Source organism: Leucoraja erinacea, chromosome 34 (assembly GCF_028641065.1).
Source record: "Leucoraja erinacea ecotype New England chromosome 34, Leri_hhj_1, whole genome shotgun sequence".
Lineage (NCBI taxonomy): Eukaryota > Metazoa > Chordata > Chondrichthyes > Rajiformes > Rajidae > Leucoraja > Leucoraja erinaceus.
Genome location: NC_073410.1, coordinates 8,186,293 through 8,207,030, shown reverse-complemented (window position 1 = coordinate 8,207,030; position 20,738 = coordinate 8,186,293). Strand labels below are relative to the sequence as shown.

The 20,738-nt window shown below is 42.3% G+C and overlaps 1 protein-coding gene across 1 annotated transcript in view; it reads left to right on the top strand.

Moving 5' to 3' along the window:
- The first annotated feature begins 906 nt into the window (after positions 1 to 906).
- sgpl1 (sphingosine-1-phosphate lyase 1) overlaps positions 907 to 20,738 on the top strand; it is a 96,675-nt gene continuing 76,843 nt past the window's right edge. Inside the window, exon 1 of the mRNA XM_055661772.1 lies at positions 907 to 1,105. The gene's annotated coding sequence lies outside the window, so the exon portion shown is untranslated. The remainder of the gene's footprint in view (positions 1,106 to 20,738) is intronic.

The window sequence follows — 20,738 nt, the reverse complement described above, 5'->3', positions numbered from 1 at the left end:
GGTCAGCCAGTGACAGGGTTAAATGGCGCATTGATGGTAAATTAAGTCCCCTCACATAAAACAAGCGATCTTTAGAGCAACAGTTTGACAATATTAGCGAGGGCTGGCTCCAATGACTACAAATAGCCGTTGAACAGCAGGGTGTAACAAAAACACAATTTGGATTAAGGTGGCGTCAGGCGTGAGACAGATTCATAGTTACAATGCTGGTTTAGACCGTCGACACAAAAAGCCTTAACTGGTCAGGCAGCAATGTCTGGAGAGAAGGAATAGGCGACGTTTCGGGTCCAGATCCTTCTTTAGACAGTTATATGGGGTTATTGGTGGCAATTTGTGAAGTGGAATAGCTAAACCAGGGTCACGCAAACCTGACGGAGAGGGGGAATGTTCGGATCTGTGCGTCCAAACTGAGTCTTTTCACAGCACGGCCTTTTAATATATTTTATTTCCAAGTAAAATGCGTATTCAGTCAATTTCCAGCCGCCCAAATCGAACTAACTATTTAAGTAGGCCCCACTGATAAGCAAACAAATCGCCGCTAATTCGCACCAGGTGTGACGGCCTTGGTTTGCCTGCTAACTTCCCGACCGCGATCACCACCCCGACCTTTGTCTCTTCTCGTCCTGTATAATGTGTGAGTATGTGTTCGCATGAATGCATAGCAACGCACCTTTTATTCTAGCATGTTTTGTGTTATGGTTGGTTTCATAAATGTGACGGTACTGGACCTCCACAGATATAATTCCTCATCGTTCCCGTTTTCGCGCAGCCAGCAACTCAGTGTTTGCAGACTGCCTTCGATTTGCACTGAGATTTACATGAGGATTAGGAAAATAACGTCCTGGTTTGCAGACTAAAAACCCACTGTCGCCCGCACCATTTCAACTCAAAGCACTCAATGCCACCGGTATTCAGGCTTGTTCACTGAAGTGCCGGGCAGGGGATAGTGACAAATAGAACTGGCGAACAGAACTAGCGTTATTGGCTTCCACAAAGGAGTAAAAAGATCGGCGGAGAGAGAGACCCGCCTGGGCGGCTTCTGCACATCTGCCCCCAATCCTAATGGGGAACATGCTTGATGGAAATTAAAACCCCAAATCCATAGGTGAGTACGTGATACATAGTTGGACTTTGGCCCAGACTTCTTATCGCAGGGACTTTCAAAGTGCTTGAAGGTAGACACAGAAAGCTGGAGTAACTCTGCGGGTCAGGCAGCATCTCTGGAGAAAAGGAATTCTAGAGAGAGCTAGATAGGGCTCTTAAAAAATAGCGGAGTCGGGGGATATGTGGAGAAGGCATGAACGGGGTACTGATTGGGGATGATCAGCCATGATCACATTGAATGGCGGTGCTGGCTCGAAGGGTCAAATGGCCTACTCCTGCACCTACTGTCTATTGGAATAGGTGGTATTTCGGGTCGCGACCCTTCTTCAGAGTCTGGGGAAAGGAAAACGAGAGATGTAGAATGAAATGTATACACTAAAGTAACAATGATAAAGGGAGCAGGCCATTCATTGTTAGCGGCTCCAGTTTTATGTGTCCGTCTTCGGTTTAAACCAGCATCTGCTGTTCCTTCCAACACATTTCAAAGTGATTGAGGTTTTTACTTTCGTAAGAAGAGATTTTTGTTCACTCTCTGTCCGGAGGCTGTTGTAAAAGGCTGCACGGACTCGTGCATGGTGACTGGTCCTCTGAGGGCAACGCGTTATGATGTGGTTTATATTGAAGAGCTGGGAGAAATGTTGACAGGTTACATACAGTCAGTGTAGCCATTTAAGGTAATTACAAAAAATGTCCGTGTACTAACACACAAAATGCTCCAAAACCGAGCTAATGCGTAAAAAGTGCGGGCGGGGTTTTATTGAGTGAAACTGAATCAATATGATCTTATCTCCATTTGAACCACAGTTCATTTTAAGCTGCTTCGTCATTTTTTCAGTGGCGGCCGGGTAAGAAAAACGGGTTTACCCCGAGATACATGTTAATATGTTGTCAACCTCCCGTGTTCATCTGAGTAATATGTTTTCGGCAATCTTTTCCTTCAACCAGTTCGGCTGCAGAGCAAAGATTACTATACGTTTTCCTGGAATTTCCGAAATAGTGGGTTCTTCTCCCGCCGCTGCGTTATTTTTTATCTGTAGGAAGGAACTGCAGATACTGGTTTAGACCGAAGACAGATACCAAAAAGTGGACAGCATCTCTGGAGAAAAGGAACATGTGACGCTTCGGGTCGAGACCCTTCTTCAGACCCTTGTTTAATGCCTGAAGGCTAAATGTTCTGAAATTGAAAAGCGGAGATTTTGCATTTTCCAAAGACGCAATAAAGACAGATTGCAGGTCATTTGGAAAACAACAAGTGATTCTTTGCAGTCTAAAATCTAACCCAGCAGCCAAATGCAGGGTGGCGATCCGAAACGTCAGCTTTTCATGTTCTCCACAGAGGTTAGTTCAGCACTTTTGTGTTTCAAGACAGCAGCACCAGGGTAGTGGGAGATGGTGGGGGAATGTTGAATGGAACACAAACCTTGCTGTACTGTAGACTACGCAGAAACCTGTTGGGTATGAGGGAGGGATAGGGGCCAAATGTGAGACGAGGTCATCCCTCAGCTTCCTGCACTGCAAAGAAAAAAAACTCCAGCCTATCCACCTTCTTCTTGCAACCCAAGCCCTCCAGGAAGGACCTCGCTTAGCATGAACAAACCATGTAAATCTCTCAGAGCGGGTGCCATTCTTGACGCGCACGGAGATTGTGACAGAATCTCTGGTCTACAGGCAGGACACAAAGTTGGCGATGTTTCGGATGCACGGGGACATCGGCCACCCCCTCGCCTCTCAGAGTATGTTTTCCCTTACATTCTTCCTCTATTTGCGAGGCCTCCCTTTAACTGAAACACTCCACTTCTAGAGATCGCTCTCTACCGCAGGGATTTGCTCCCACATCCTGTAATTGTTTAGAATTTACAGACTGGGAACAGGACCTTTGGCCCACCGAGTCCGCGCCACCCATCGATCACCCGCTCCCAATTTCTAGTTGATCTCACTTGCGCATCCCACACACTTGGGGCAATTTACAGAAGTCAATGAACCCACAAACCTGCACGTCTTTGGAGGTTTGCTCCTCAGTTCTGCTGGTCACAATAATTATGAATTAACCTCCCCCTCCTTCCCTACCACGCACATAGAATTAGTTCTATATACACGGTTTGAAGACCCATATCAGGTTTAGAGCTTAATCACCAATTCATCCCACCCCCAATCTAAAAGAAAATCACTCCACAGTTCATTTTTAAAGAAACTGTGCCTTAAGGTGACTGCAAAGAGTTAATTATGTTTGCTACGTACGCTTCAGTAGTATATAAGTCTGTATATTTAATTCATCAACATAAAACTGATTTGACACAAATGTTCACTGTCACCATTTTAATATGGACGTAAAAACAGACGGGAAACGTGTAGAGAGTTTATAATAATGTCGACATAGGTTAGTGAACGACAGTCTTCTGTTTGAGTGATGTAAACCAACCTGTGCCCTGACAGGGATTACACCAGGCACTTATCTATCCCATCCTAGCATTGACTTATTATTTGAGGACATTCACACCATGCCACACATTACCATTGCAGGTCGACCTAATTTCAGTGTTTAGTTACAACAGGCAGATTACTTAAACAATCTTAAATATTGTCAGATAATTTATTAACCTGGGGGCTGTAAGTGGAAACAAATGGAAAGTATATTTAGAACATAAACCCAGAAAAAATAATTGCTTTACCCAAAGAGTGACAAATGTTTGGAATAATTCTGGAAAGCAGTGAAGAGTCCAAATGAAATCGTGATAATTTAGTTGCTTCTGTTATTAGCTGTCGCAGTGGGAGGTGGATTGAGCTGGTTGTTTTTTTCTCCTCCCCAGCCATCATTTTTGGCTTCATCACAACATGCGCACATGGTTGGTTTTGTGTTAAAATCACACCGGCCCAAACAAAGATCAAACATAATAATATTTGGTTTTGTGGCTTTAGCCAAGCAAAAGCACGAGTAGGACTTCCACTTCTATGCCATCTTTTATGGCTTAAAATGCTTTTAAGTTAAAGAAGGGATTTTTGAAATTTCAGTAGTTCAGCAAAATAAAACTGCAAATGCAGCAAAACTATAATTCAAATAGAACATCGAGGTAATATTCAGGGATCGTGACAACATATGTGGAGGGAGAAAATCAGAGTCCCACTTACGCAACTTTTTCGGTGACTGCTGGCACCCGTCATAGGTCATTGCAGGTCGCTGAAAATATTCAACATGTTGAAAATCCAGTGGCGACCAGAACAAGGTACGACTCTTTGGGCGACTATTCATGACCATGCTGGCTTCACCCCGCGACATGTCACCAGGGTGTTGCCTGTATGGTCGTGAGTAGTCTTCTCAGTCACCCAAAGACTCGTAGCATCTTTCTGGAAAATGCTGGATTTTCAACATGTTGAAAATGTTCGGCGATCTGCACCTGTTCTATCGAAACCTTTTGCATTTTTGAACCTCTCAATCCTTCCCCACCTGTAGGAGAACCATCCCTGAGCTCAAATTCTCTTTGAGTAATTGGTCATTCATTTATTTAAAGCAAACTGTACCACTCTAGTAAAGATTCTGTTTATCCTCTCCAAAATATTAATGCTTTTCCCAAAATCTGTCCCTCAGAATTGGATGCAATGTCCTAATATTCTAACCTTCACTAATGTTATTTTGGATCTGTTTCATGTTGGTGCTCAATAAATCAACTAACTTTGCACCATTCTCCTGCTCTTTCTCAATCAGTGAATATAAGTAACCATGCAGGATGGAACTGCATACGCTTGTTTACACCGAAGACAGATACAAAATGCTGGAGTAACTCAGTGGGTCTGGTATCATCTCTTGAATAAGGGTTTAGTAGACAAGTCGGGTCACGTCTGAACAAGGGTCTCCACCGAAAACTTCACCTATTCCTTTTCTCCAGAGATACTGGCTGACCCACTGAGTTGCTGCAGCTTTTTGTGTCTATCTTCAGTATAAGTAATTATGCCTTCCTTGCGTAAAAACTGCTTAGAATTTTGCTTCCATCCAGTCATCTGTATTCTAATATCAGTATTTAATTTAGTTTATCAGTTCAAAACTAAACTGAACTGATATTTCATCTGTAGTATATTTCTCAAGATATAAAGGAAAAGTGCGGGATGTTAAAATAGGGTGTTTCTCTTTTGCGTATAGGAAAGAACTGTAGATTCTGGTTTAAATTGAAGGTAGACACAAAATACTGGAGTAACTCAGCAGGACAGGCAGCATCTCTGGAGGGAAAGAATGGGTGACGTTTCAGGTCGAGACCCTTCTCTTTAGCAATACATCTTGATGGTTGGACAAATATCCCACTGAAAGCAAGGAATGGATTGCAAGTGAAATTATTTAACTGACCTGATATTCCTAATTTGTAGTCCTAGCATTTAAAATATACTTATCTCATAATAATTAGGTATGCTTAAATCTTTAAAAGTAATAAAAGGGAACGGCAGATGTTTATACCACTGAATGACACAAATTGTTAGAGTAACTGTATTTTTACCTTGAACAAAGACCCAACCAATTTTCCTCTTCTAACTCTCCTCCACCCAGCGTAACTTGTCCTCACCCTCAACAGCTTCTCTATTCACTCCTCTCACTTTATCCAAGTTAAAGATGCAGCCGTGAGCACTCGCATGGGCCCCAACTATGCCTGCCTTTTTGTTGGTTACCTCGACCAATTCTTGTTGAAGGAAATGGGCCCAAATGCCAAAATAATTCATTTCCCAGCGTGATGAATGTTGGATTCTCTATTTTTTTGGTAATTTCTACAAACGTTCCCCTTCCCCCCCCCCCCCTCCTCCCCCCCCCCCCCCCCCCTCCTCAACCGCCACCCACACCCCGCTCTTTGGCCCTTTCCTCAACTAAAAGTCAGTTAACCAGTTTCACAGTTCGCAATGATGTATCCCTCTTGGAAGCACACTGGCCTAGCCTGAGGTCATCTGTTACCGGCTCTGATGTGTCCTGGTCTTTTCTTGTTTCCAGTTACTCCCCCACCCCCCCCCCCCCCCCCCATCTCCCCCACAATCAGTGTGAAGAAGGGTCCCGACCTGAAACGTCACCTATCCATTTTCTCCAAAGTTGTTGCCTGACCCGCTGAGTTGCAGCAGCAGTTCGTGTCTATCTTATGTTTAAATCTTTCTTTATTCAGCCATTTCATTATAGAATGAAATTAATGTGCATAAACTATCTGAAGAATACTGAAGGCAAAGCTCTGTATGCGCTGAAACTCAAGTTCAGAAGCAATTTGATCAGTGGTTGGTAGCACAGTAGTTTATTTCCAACAGGGATAACATGTTGGTTGAGTTATTTTTGTAACCCAAGCTTCGAAATCATCTTTGACATTTGCTTTTAATGTGGTTTGCCTGGGTGATTTACTGTTGAGCAAAGTTGAAATGAAATGTTGCTGTAACATCAAATGAAATAATTATTTTTGTTGGCTGCTGTTAAAACAAATGTTCTCTCTATCCGGGGTGAGTGGATAAACCCCACCCCCGTGTGGAAATTAATGACACAAAAAAAATGGTGCTAGGATTGTGTCTGAAGCATTGACATGACTCAGAAATGAATAATAATAATATTTATATTTGAGTGCTTCACTATAACTAAGTTTAGCAATCTGGCCTGGTCACAGAAAGCACTTGCAAATGTTAGCTCTTTACCCAACGTATTACTAGACCATGGAATATGTTTGGTTTCTTTCTCGAGGAAGAATAGCCTTGCCTTTGAGAATGTACAACAATGGTTCAGTGGGAGTGGTTGAGGGAGAGATCGTTGCATCTGAGAAGAGAACTGGAGGGCTATTTGAAGAACAGGAAGATATCGGGCTGTGAAGGGCAGTGGGATTAGTTTACAAAATGTTCCAGCTAAAAGCTATCAAGAGCCTATTCGAACGATATGATCTTCTGGATTCCAACAAGCTGATGTTTGTTGACTGACTATGTGTTATCAGGGAAGCATGATTGTGATAACTATAGAACGAGCAAACGACAGCAAACCTGTGAAGAGATGCCAACAGCTCTATGCAAACACAATTCTTTTCCCCTCTATACCACAGGAAACGTTAGCTTAGGTAAATTTGAGCAAAGTAAGAAAAATATGAGGCAGTGGATATGTTGATTGGGTGAGATGAAGAAAGGATAATGTAATCCTGTGAGGTAAATAATGACTGGCTTGGGCACGATTGATGAAGAGGTCATTTCTATGCTGTAAATTCCCTGTGATTCTTTCAAAATTGATGAAGATGCCTTGATAATCTATTCCTTGCAATTCCGAGCGACATGGGGAGTCTGATTTGAGCTTCTGGCTTGCAGTTTAGGGAACAAAACTCACTGTTGAACTATTAGTCGATCTTTCCAAGCAGGGCAAAGCACAAAAGGAGGTTAATTTAATCATTGTAACGTCCATGTTAGTTTAAATTAATTAATGATGGCAGACAAAATAAATAAACAGAATTGAGCGCATAGTTAGTAACCCAGAATTGTTGATGTTTGTGGTGTTCATGTGATAACATGAAGTTGAGCTCGAGCAGCTGATGAATCAATAACTCTTAAGTGCAGACCTGAAGAAATGGATTGGGCAAGATGAAGACGATGGATAGCTCAGATGTTTTGTGCTAATGTATTGGACTGAGTAAAGTACTGTCATGACATATTTGGTTGAAAGCAAACACACTCAGTGAATATATTTACATTCTGGACAGAGGGTGGACAACCACAAACTTTGCAATATGTGTGAGCATTTGTTTAAACCTCAAGGCTTTTTGATTGCCTCTGTTTATTCCTAATATTTATACATTTAAGTGGCTGAAGGCAATATTCCACTGTGATTACATCCTTCTGGTATTTTAATACAAATTTCTTACTAAACATATACAAGATTCACTTTAATTGTCATGTACCAATTACCGTACAGTGAAAATTGAGTTGCCATACTAAGTGAAAAGCAACAAGAGACACAGCCACATAAAATAAAATTTAACATAAACATCTACCACAGCAGAATCCACATTCCTCACTGTGATGGAAGGTAATAAAATTTAATCATCTTCCTCCTTTGTTCACCCGTGGTCGAGGCTTTTGAACCCTCCGCAGTTTGCCGCTGCCGACGGTCCGATGTCCGAAGGCCTCTCGTCGGGATGATGGAAACTCCACCTATTGATCTGAGAGCAAGGGTTGCGTTTCAGTTTTATGGCCACGACAAGCTCTATTTACACAGCTGCCTCCTGCTGGAATTGTAACAGGCTTGTTTTCAAGGAACCTTTGTGCAAGTCTAGATTGTGGCCCAGATAGATCAGATAAAATTCAATTGCATCTCGACAATATGAGTAGAAGCCATTTTGGTTTGACTGGGTGCTAAATTCATCTGCTGGTCAGTCAGGTGCTCACCCCATTTGACGTGAGTGTGGTGCCAGAGGAAGGACTCGGCTGTGAAGTCGAGGGAGAATTTTTCTCCATGTGCTGACAGTTCGCTAGAATCCTGGATGTTGGATTAAAGCAGCAGATGCATCATAACATCTCCATGTGACTGAAAGCAAAACCGATGACAGATGTAACCTGACTGCATTCTTAAGAAATGAGACGGGAGGGAAGAATACTTACTCTTAATATTACCATTAAGGTCAGACCAAAAATCTGTCTCTTCAGCCTTTTACCGTGCAAACCACCCTGGATTAACACTGCGTGTGTCAATTCCAAGTGGTCCAAGATGAAATCCCAAACCTTTCCTTGGCTTCAAATGCTGAATCTTGATTTAGGTTGGAATGAAGCAGAGATTCCTGATGGATTATGATCTATCCTGAGCTCCTCTGCAATACCAGTTAAGATACATTATGTAACAATTTTTAAAAACGCAACAAGTGATGGAAAGATTCAACATGCCTTTGGTACACCTTTGACAAGTAAAGATAGAGAAGTATGGGCGCAGATGTACCATCTGGACTTTACATATTTACACTGCATTAAAGAAAATATATAAAAAAGAAGTAACCGTAAGGATTAAAATCCATGAGGTCACAGTTTTGAAGGTATACTATACGCACAATGGGTACTGTTAAGGGCCTGTCCCACGAGCATGCGACTCTATGCGGCAAGCACGACCTAAAGGGCTGGGCCCAACAGCATGTGCCTGCATGCGGCAAGCGTGACCTAACGTGGTCGCTTGAACCGTACGGCCTCGCGGGGCCGGTCCCACTTCGATTGCCGGAGCCTAATGGAGTTGTGCGGAGCTGGTCCCGACATCGCGCGGGACTCCGAAAAACTGACAAAAATTCTGCGCGGCAACGGCCCGCAGCTGCCTCGACGCCGTACGCATCGCTTCAACGCTGTACGCCCGTCGAACTTCACGTCACTCACTCGACCGCCGTGTGTACAGCGTCGAGGCGGATGCGGGCTTTAGGTCGCGCTTGCCGCATGGAGTCGCGTGCTCGTGGGACAGGCCCTTAAGCCTTCACATTGTGAATAAGGCTTTGATGTTAGAGCGTATGCACTATGATGCTGATAGATATTAAAACATTAAAATATGGAGGAAGACTATTGATTATTTTTACATTAGAACAATACAGATTTTACAGGAAAATATTTAATAATCAATTAATTGAGCTGCAAGGTAGATGGAAGGGTATCATTACAGTTGAGATGGTTTGTAGTCTAGAATTTGGAGCATATAATAGAAGAAAATTGAACTTGCTTTACATAGTAATAATATTGCAGGATATTGTTGAACATGTTGGGCTAAGAAATGACAAATGGGATTGAACTCTGAGGCATAGAAGGTGTTGCATTTTCAGTGAATGGTCAGCCCCTGGAGCATGTTGAAGAACAAAGGGATTGAGGTTTATAGGTACATACCTGTAGCTCCCTGCAAGACAGGTAGACGGGATGGTGAAGTATTCTTGGCACCAATGGTCAAGGCATTGAGTACAGGTGTTGGAAGGTCATATTACAACTGTACAGTCATTGTTGAGACCACACATAGAGTACTGTGTACAGTTCTGGTTGCCCAGCTATAAATAGGATGTCATGAACTGGAAAGGGTGCAGAAAAGATTCACGTGGATGTTACTGGAAATATATGGGGTTGAGTTATCGGGAGAGGCTGGATAGGCTGAGTCTTTTTACCCCGATGCATAGGAAGATGAGGGGTGATCTTGTGGAGGTCTATAAAATCAGTCTGATATGATATATATGAGGGGTATGGATACAGTCAATGTTTATTTGCGGGACGACAGATGGCGCGATGGGCTAAGTGTTCGGCTGGCGACTGGAAGGTAGCTGGTTCGAATCCCACTTGGAGTGCATACTGTCGTTGTGTCCTTGGGGCAAGACACTTCACCCACCTTTGCCTGTGTGTAAATGTAATGTAATTATGTGAAGCACTTTGGGGTCAATGCAAGTTGACTAAAAATGTGCTATATAAATAAGATTATTATTATTATTTTCCCAGTGTCAGGGAGTCAAAAACTGGTGCGGATAGATTTAAGGTGATGATAAAGATTTAAAAGAGACCCGATGGGAAACTTTCTTATGCAGGGGATGTCGAGTACATGGAATGAGCTGCCAGAGAAAGAAATAGAGGCAGATATAATTACAATGTTTAAAAAGACATTTGGTCAGGAACATGGATAGGAAGAAATAAGAGGATCTGGGCTAAATGGAACTAGCACATAGATCATCTTAGTTGTCATAAAAGGCTCCATGCTCTCTGAATCTTTGATTCTCAGTCAGGGTGTGTTGGGCAAACATTCTAGTGAGGTGCCTTGGGACATTCCGACACGGCAACGGTTACAGGAGTGGGATTAGAACCAATGGCTGTTCTAGAGTTTGCATAGATGCTACCTCGTCATCCACAGCCACCTATGTCTTTGTTGTATCCATTCAGTACTTCAATGGCTAATGAAACTGCAATTGCCTTATCAGATCATTTAGCCAGTGGAAGGTTGGATATATTACTTTCAGGTAAACTTCTGTGACCTCAGACAGAAAATAAGCAAGTATATTATTATTCCAATTAGTTATCCCCAACGGTTAGAAATATGCAAACACTGTCATGGCAACCAAATACAGAAGATTTATATGTGATGAATCATTGAAGAATTTAAATCTTTCTCAATTTATCATATTTAATGTACAAAGCTTTGCATATTCTAAGTTCTAAGATTATAATTGTTCCACCAATCATGGCCTATTGGTGTTCTCACCCACACAATAACCGTGTCCCTCATGTAGGGACATGCTATTGAGAAGTTTGTTTACACACTTGATAAGAAATATATTGTATACCCACTTGAGACAACTCCAGTAGTTTCAGAAATAAGTTGGTCTTTAACACTTGACCACCAACCAGCAGCTTATCAGACTGTACCGACAGTCTTTTCACATGAGGCAAAGGTTCACTTGCACCTTCTCCAACCTCATCTACTATATCCGCTGTTCTTGGTGTGGTCTCCTGTATATCAGCGAGACCAAGCACAGACGCGGCGATCGTTTCGCTGAACACCTCTGCTAAGTCCACCTAAATGTACCTGATCTCAACACTTTAACTCCCCCTCCCATTCCCACACTAACCTTTCTGTCCTGGGCCTCCCCCATTGTCAGTGTGATGCCCAGCGCTAATTGGAGGAACAGCACCTCGTATTTAGCTTGGGTAGCTCAGCCCCCAGCAGTATGAACATTGACTTCTCTAACTTCACGTAATCCTTAGGTTTCCCTCTCTCTCTCCATCCCCTCTGCCTTACCAGTTCTCCCTCCAGTCTTACTGTCTCTGACCACATTTTAACTCTGTACCTCCCACTCCCCTGACATGAGTCTGAAGAAGGGTCTCGACCCGAAACGTCACTCATTCCTTCTCTCCAGAGATGCTGCCTGTCTCGCTGAGTTACACCAGCATTTTGTGTCTGTTTTTGATTTAGACCGGCATCTGCAGTTCTTTCCTTCACATATCAGAAGATAATATTTGGTTTGCAACATAATCTTCATAACTACCTTCTCCAAGTATATTGAGAATTAGTAAAGTGGATTTGTGTTCTACTGTTTTCAAAATAATTTCATTTAATGTCAGCATTAAGATGTGTATTTGTATCCATTCTGCCACACATTACCTCCATCACACTTGGCTCAAAGCTCCACAATTAAAGTGACTTTTTAAACTGAATGGGACATTTTAAATAGAATGGGCTTGGATAGCGTGGATGTGGAGAGGATGTTTCAACGAGTGGGAGAGTCAGGAGAATGGGATTGGGAGGGTGAGATTGATTGAATGGTGGAGTAGACTTGATGGGCGAAATGGCCTAATTCTGTTCCTATCACTTATGACCTCGTAGGTAGACAAAAACGCTGGAGAAACTCAGCGGGTGAGGCAGCATCTATGGAGCGAAGGAAATAGGCAACGTTTCGGGACGAAACATTGCCTATTTCCTTTGCTCCATAGATGCTGCCTCGCCCGCTGAGTTTCCCCAGCATTTTTGTCTACCTTCGATTTTCCAGCATCTGCAGTTCCTTCTTGAACACCTATGACCTCATGACATGCCAACCAGTCAAGGTTTAGCTGTGTCACGGCTAAATTGGTGCAGAATTGTTTATTGTCCAAATGTATTGGTAAAATTTAAAAAATCCTTTGTTGTGATATCCTCATAGAGATTTTATTGCCGAAGGTTGTTCATAACCTGCAGGAGAAATATTGTTATCGGCTCTGAACATAAATAAAGAGGAAGAACGAATTAGATTAATGAAGAACATTGCAACGGATACAATTCAGAATTAAACGTCTTAAAGTATATTTATATGTAATTAATCATGCATAAGATGCCAATCCTTATTTGTATGTTACGGCAGATTGTAAAATGATATGTGTCAACTACTTATTTAGGATTAAATAAAGTATCATAGAGAAGGACAAATTGAAGGCAATTTAAGAAGTGAAGTGTCAGACAGGTCACCCAATACATCTTAAAATAACTTGTCTCAAATACATCATGTCACACTTTCCACTTTGCCGACCAGGAAGATAGATTCCACCCAGCCACTAGTGACATGGGCTGGAAAATAATACAAATGGAGCATTTATAATTATTAGCAACATGCAGACTTTACAGTAGAAGTGACAAGAGAATCCAGATCAAGAAATTATTTGATTCACTTGTTAACAAAGCGCTCGTTGTCAAATGGATTTGATAAATGGAGGAACTTGTTCTAACATTGTTTTAACATTACAAAATATTAAATGGTCAGCTCGACATAGACTACAAGACCTACACCAAACCCAAACCAATTAGGAGCAGACGAGGGCATTCGATCCAATTTGTGATCCCAGCTACAAAGACAGATGTGTACAGCAATTCGTTCTTCCCCCGCACAATTAAAGCATGGAATAATTTCCACCCAACTATAGTTACCCAACCAGATGCAACTAAATTTAAAGTTGCTCTTTCTACCCAATAACCCTTTCAGCCTTAAGCCCTCCCTTCACCACCTCCAGTTTAAATTCCATTTACTTATTTTGGAGAACCAAGAACTAATATTTTATATGCAATTACACTGAAGACATTGGATTGCTGATCAATTAGATCATAAAGTCCTAACTGGATTGAAAAGTGGGCAGGAATAGATATTAGTGCAAAGATAGACACAAACTGCTGGAGAAACTCGGAGGGTCAGGCAGCATCTCTGGAGAGAAGGAATGGGTGACATTTCAGGTTGAGACCCTTCTTCAGACTGGCTTCAGTCCGAGGAAGAGTCCCAACCCAAAACAACGGCCATTCCTTCTCTCCAGAGATGCTGCTGATCCCGCTGAGTTACTCCAGCATTTTGTGCCTATATGTAAACCAGCATCTGAAGTTCCTTCCTTCACATTAGGAATTAATGTGTTAGTTTACAATAATCTGGTATTTTCAAGGTCCTTCAGATGGTTGCTCATTGTAAATTCTGAGATTTATGCGTCAGTTTCACAACTGATCACAAGCTGGTAATTAACAGTTCTTCCTCCTGCCGACTCCATTTTGCTCAAAGTCATTGCCAATATTTATTATCTAACTGACATCACTAAGTACGGATTATCTTGTTTGCACAAATTCACAGGATGTATGTTTTACTGGCTGGACCAGATTTGTTGCCAGTTCCTAATTCCGGCTGTATTTGGTGATGTGCTGGCCACTTCAGCTGGCAACTGAGAGTCAACTAGAGGCACATGAGACTGCAGATGCTGGAATGATGAACAAACTGCTGGAGGAAATCAGAGGGACAGGCAGCATCTGTGCAGGGAAATGGAACCGACCCCATATCGAACCTGCTGGCGAAGGCGATGCCACTGTAGTCTGGTGGTCTAATCTTGCTGAGGCTAGGCATTAGCTCTCGTACATCTCCTCATACCTATCCGCTGACCATGATTTGACCAACCAACACCAGGCCACTATCTCCCAAATCGTGACCGATTTCATCACTTCCGTCAATCTCCTCTCCACAGTCTCCAACCTGCCGTTCCCCAACCATGCACTGCCCATTCCCATCACCTACCCAACATCCACAAACGGGACTGCCCTGCCAAGCCCATGGTCCCAGTCTGCCCTTGCCCCACTGAACTCATCTCCTCATGCTGTGACTGTATCTCGTCTCCTCTCTTCCCACCTACATACAGACCACCCCACACACGTTCTACCACTTCAAGAACTTCTAATTCTTTGGACTCCATTACCCATCTTTACCATGAAAACCTTTACACTTCCATTCCACCTTGGGAAGGTCTCGGAGGCCTCTGTTTACTCCCAGACCCAATACCCAAACAGTTCCCCTCAACTAATGCTCTCCTCGACCTCAATCTGAAGAAGCACCTCGGCCAAAGTGTCATCTGTCCTTTTCCCTCTACAGATGCTGCCTGAGCCGCTGAGTTCCTCTGCAGTTTGTTTTTTGCTTAAGAGTCAACGGTCTTGTTAGACTCAGTCATGGGTTCAGATCATCTTCATTGAAGAACATTTTAACTCTGGATTTTATTTAATTAGTCTTTAGTTGTTGTGGTAGGTGTAATTCTATACCATTGCGGTTTCCTAGTTTATAGAGCAGTTATTTCAGAGTAACACGGTTATGCACAGGTAATGCAGAGAGCTCTGTGCCTGGTTTATTTTCTCAGATTTTGTAACTTACAAAATTCTTAAGGGGTTGGACAGGCTAGATGCAGGAAGATTGTTCCCGATGTTAGGGAAGTCCAGGACAAGGGGCCACAGCTTAAGGATAAGGGGGAAATCCTTTAAAACCGAGATGAGAAGAACTTTTTTCACACAGAGAGTGGTGAATCTCTGGAACTCTCTGCCACAATGGGTAGTTGAGGCCAGTTCATTGGCGATATTTAAGAGGGAGTTAGATGTGGCCCTTGTGGCTAAGGGGATCAGGGGGTATGGAGAGAAGGCAGGTACGGGATACTGAGTTGGATGATCAGCCATGATCATATTGAATGGCGGTGCAGGCTCGAAGGGCCGAATGGCCTACTCCTGCACCTAATTTCTATGTTTCTATGTAAGTGCACACAAAAACACACGTATGATCAATTAGACTGGAAGTCGATAATTCTTCAGTGGGTTGAATGCCAGTTTGAATTATGCTGCTGCACTTATGAGCCAAGCCTTGTTGTTTCACCAATGTGTTGATTCTGCTCAGTGGCGGACTGGGTCTAAAAATATTGGTTACCAGGAGACGAAGGGGGCCCAACCACAACTACAATGCTATCATTTAACAGGGGCCCACTTGCCATCACTTGCTATCACTTCATCAGGGGCCCACTTGCCATCGGGCAAGCTGACACCCTGGCCAGTCCGCCACTGATTCTGCTTGCTCGGTCCGAGTTAAAACTACCTTGTTCAAATTAGTTGCTGCCCTGTTTGGCAGGCACCACACATATGCACATGGTTCTCCTGATTAACTTGAGGATTAAGTGCAAACTTACAATGAAAGTTATCAGGGCTTCTCTAGTATCTCTAGGGAGGGACTGCAGATGCTGGTTTACACCAACGAGGGACACACAAAATGCTGGAGTAACTCAGCAGGTCAGGCAGCATCTCTGGAGAAAAGGATCTGTTTTGCATCGGAAATAGTCTGAAGAAGAGTTCTGACCCAAATAAATAATTTATTGTGCTAATTTATTATATCACGAGGACAGGAATAATTCAGAAGAATCCAAATTAAAATGTGAGGTAATATTAATGTGGAGTCCTACACTATTCAGTTTTCTGAGTACTTTGACGTCAATGACCCAAACTATACTGACAAGATAATTTATATAAATGCTTGTACAAAGACTTTACTATTACCAACATGCTTATTTCATATTTCCTTACCACATAGATGATTTGACTCTTTGAGTCAATCCTGACTCGCAAAGCAATCTCATTTTCCATTATGTTTCTCTGTAATATATTCTCTTTACATTCCGATCAACTTTCTGAAGATTCTACCTCTCGCCCATGGGGAATTTGCAGTGGCAATTAACCTGTCACCCACATGTCTTTTGGGAAGTGGGAGGAACTGAAGCATCCTGAGGAATCCCAAGTGGTCACAGGAAGAATGTGCAAACTCCATACAGAGAACATCAGAGATGAAGAATAAATTCGGTGGTATGAGGCAGCAGCTCTACCTATTTTATTTCAGAGCAGGGCAACTTTAAGCGCACCTGCAAGACTCTTATTGGTATTCAAAAATGCTGAAGAAACTCAGCAGGTGCCCTGGCACCCGCTGAGTTTCTCCAGCATTTTTGTGTACCTTCGATTTTCCAGCGTCTGCAGTTCCTTCTTAAACTCTTATTGTTATTCATTGGTATAACATTTTTCCAATGCAATGGTCTAGTGGTATAGATTTCATGGGATCCAGGGAGAGCTAGCCGACTGGAGAGGAAATTGGCATCATGGAAGTTACAATGAAAGTTAACAGGGCTTCTCTAGTATAGGGAGGAACTGCAGATGCTGGTTTACACCAACGAGAAATTGGCTTCAACGGGTGATGGTGGAAGGTTGTTTTTCGGACTGGAGTCCTGGGACTAGTGGTGTGCCTCAGGAATCAGTGCCGAGTCCTTTGCTGTTTGTAATTTATATCAACGATTTGGATGAGAATGTAAAAAGCATGATTAGCAAGTTTGCAGATGGTGAGTCATATGGAACAGTCTGTGTGGTAAAGGTAGACCAAAGTTTGATGTAGGTGTGTCAATATATTTCCCAACCTTTTAGTGCAGAACATGCAGTTGGTGGATTCTACTATTCTTTTCCTTCTGGTAATTGTGGGTTTCAACGTGGCTGTGGAGGAAGTGAGTTGCTGCAGTGCATTTTCAGATGGGACATGGGCCTTTGTATTCCAAAGATAGGGGGAATGTATTGCTTGGGGTTGTACATTCAAGTTGCTACTGTATCCTTCATGGTTAAGATGCATTAAGAATGAGGATGCCCAAAATCACATAATTTACGGAATAAAACAGGAACAATCTATTCACACACTTCAACCATTTCTGAAGACAGACAAGCTGAGAAGAATTGCTAACCTAGTTTGTTGACCGAGTGAAGAGCTTTTGTGAGGTCAAAAAAACTCCAGGCTCTTTACATTTTTCTTGAGTTAGTCACATGTGAAGAGCATGTCCATTGTGGAGCTCCTTTAGAAATGGTTGGAGGTGCTCCTTATGATGACTTTACCTGTGGGAGAGAGCAAGGAGATCCATCGCTAAGCACCAAGGCCACAGTCTACCAAGCAGCCTTCCAATATACATTGCAGGCATGGATAATATAGAATAGGCACTTCAAAGCTCTGGAAAAGTATCATTGGCTCAACGAAGTATCATTCGTTGGCTCAACAAATTCCCTTTACCTCCAATGCCAGGATAGGCAAACCAAGTCAGTAACCTCTCTCAGGCCAACAAAGATGCTCTCATCTAGTCGGTAGGGGCACTGTAAAACCGCTGCCCTGCCAGCAGCATGTTAATCATGTCTAATTTTTTTGTTTTTTCCAGTATGTCCAAATGTGCGTTTTAATGTCTCTCGGTGTGTCTTGTGTGTGGGGGGATAAGGGGGAGACCATGCAGATGGACCAGGGAGATACTGAGCCACTTGAGCATCTTTGATGGGAGGATGCAGAGACCAAGTGCAAGAAAAGTCGGACAAAAAGCACAACATCCTGAGTAGCCCATCCTCCTAATCCGGCAAGCTCCAGCTGTTCCATCTGCCCCAGCTGTGACAAGACCTGCATTTCTTGCATCAAACTCATCAACTAGCTCACACGCTCCTGAGCTGTAATAGAGGCAAGTCATCCTCAACCACATCGGACAGCTGAAGAAAATAATTAGAAATAAAGAGAACCATGTAACATGGCCCCAAAAAGAGTGATAGAAGTTGTATAATAATGTTTATTCAGTGGTCCAGACCGCAATTTGTCCTGATTATTACTCATGATGTATTGTATGTCTCTGCTTTGCTTTGAATCTTTCAAGGCAGTCTGCCTTTTTATCGTTCACTTTTTATCTCCTAATCGCCACATTTTTTTGCCTGTTGCACGGTCCCTCAAATGTTTCTGTTCCTAAATTGTTTTGTTCATTTTTCTCTCTTTTTTTTGGTCTCCTTTACTTTCTTTCCATTCCTGATTGATGAGCAAAGTGCCCTTTGTGTCACTGGGGTGCAGATGGCCTGAATTAACTTGACAGCCGTTCCAAGTTCCTCCCGGTTTATTTGTATCACCGAACAAATTGTGAGCATTTCGACAATCCAATACACAAAAGGCGAGGTAAAATGGTGAGGAGTAGGATTAGTGGGAAGACAGATGATTGAGTGTTACCCCAGTACACTTGAGGTCCATTAGATTACACCAGAATGTGCTTATTTTTCATTATGTGCTGGTTGCTAATCTTCTTAATACACCTTATGTCCAGCAGTAGTTGCAACTCACAACCAACACACAATTGGAAGTACAACCTGGTATAAATTGGTGCGACAAAAGTAAGCTTTGGACTTAATCTCTTGAATTAAAGATCAATACATCTTTTCACAGGATGGTACGCCAATTGAGTACTAATTAAATGGAGTATATGCATTAGTTAATTACTTTTTAAATGATTTATTTTGAACAAATCTTCCCCCCCCACCCCTAATTGAATTGCCCAGAAGTTCAATGTGCAATAAATGTCAGATCCAATTTGGAAGACAAAAAGCATATACTATAGATTCATTAAGACACACTCATACCAATGCATTCCCTTAAAATACTTGAAATTGTACTCGGTCATGTCTCGCTAACCAACATTAACTCATTCAGTTTCAAGTCGTCTCTGTGCGCTTTTATAGCTCCCGTTTAGAACACTTTACTGAGAAATTATGACCTTGTACCTCAATGGAACATAACATTTCAGATCAACATTGATAAATATGCAGCTGACACCAGCCACAACCTCATTTGGGAAGTGTTAGGGCATTAACATCAGAGGTTGGCATCCTATTCATTTTTGAATGTCAACGGGTTCCAGTCATATACTAAGAATCCAGTGCCACTCCATTCTATTCTGGGAGTACTGCACTGTTGGTGGTGATTTTGTTTTTAAGGCTGAGTTGAACTAACGCCATCCCAGACAAATGTAAAATATCCATGTCAAACATGAAAGAGGAGCACAGTGATTTCCTAATGTTCAGACTAATATTTGGCTCCCAAACGGCCTGTACAATTCTAAATTATCCATTTACTTTGATGCTCTTTGTTGGAGCTTGCTGTGCACAAAGTGGCTTCCTTTCATTATATGAAAAACAATGACTATAGATCAAAAGGAGAGGTACTAGGTTGCCTTTGTAGCTCTTTGAGATACCCTGTTTCCTTTTCTTGTATGGTAGTGGGAACAACTTACACATTGATGTCGAGATTTTGATAAACAGCTATGGATCTGATGAACCTGCAAAACATGTCACTAATGATTGGAGGGGCAGTCTAATCCCCTTGATGATATGCTTCCTTGTTTGACTTGTTTCTGAAATCACAGCTGTGCTGTAGGAGTCATGATTTCTAATTAAGTTTTTGTTTTGGACATTTATGTTGTTTCATTTCGATTTTCTTCGTTGCCCTACCGTTAATCAAGAGTTATCACTGGAGTTTCTCTCATGTTGGCTTTCTTGGTTTGAACCACAATTCTGGCATATCCGGGTGGATTGATAAATCAGGTTTGCAGGAATGTAAAGGGTGAAATAGGTGACAAAAGCTTTCCCTTCCAATATTTGGGATAAGGATGTTCATATCTGTGGGGGTCCATTCAATTGCAATTGACTTCAATGTTCTGTTAATAATTTGCATGGATATGTTTCATTCCATATCTATTTATTGGTGCCACAACCATTTGCCCATACAGAAGCACGATTTGCTATGGTTAAATCCATTAAATCCTAAATGGCTTTTCGGTTTTCCCCCTGCACTGTATTGGTTCTCATGGGTTTCAGATGGCTTATTCTCTCCTTTACTTTATCCTTGGTCTTCAACAAATGTTTTCTCCTTCGTCCCTTTATTTTTTTCCTTGGTTTTCTACTTTTGTTCCTCTGTTTTGCAACCTTTCTTTTCCTCTTCCCTCTCTTTCTTCCTCTCTCTGAACGCGCCAGGTTTTTAATGGAACATCGAGGCCCAACACACTGTCTATGAGACTAAAGCAAGCAGAACTCAGTTGCAAATAAA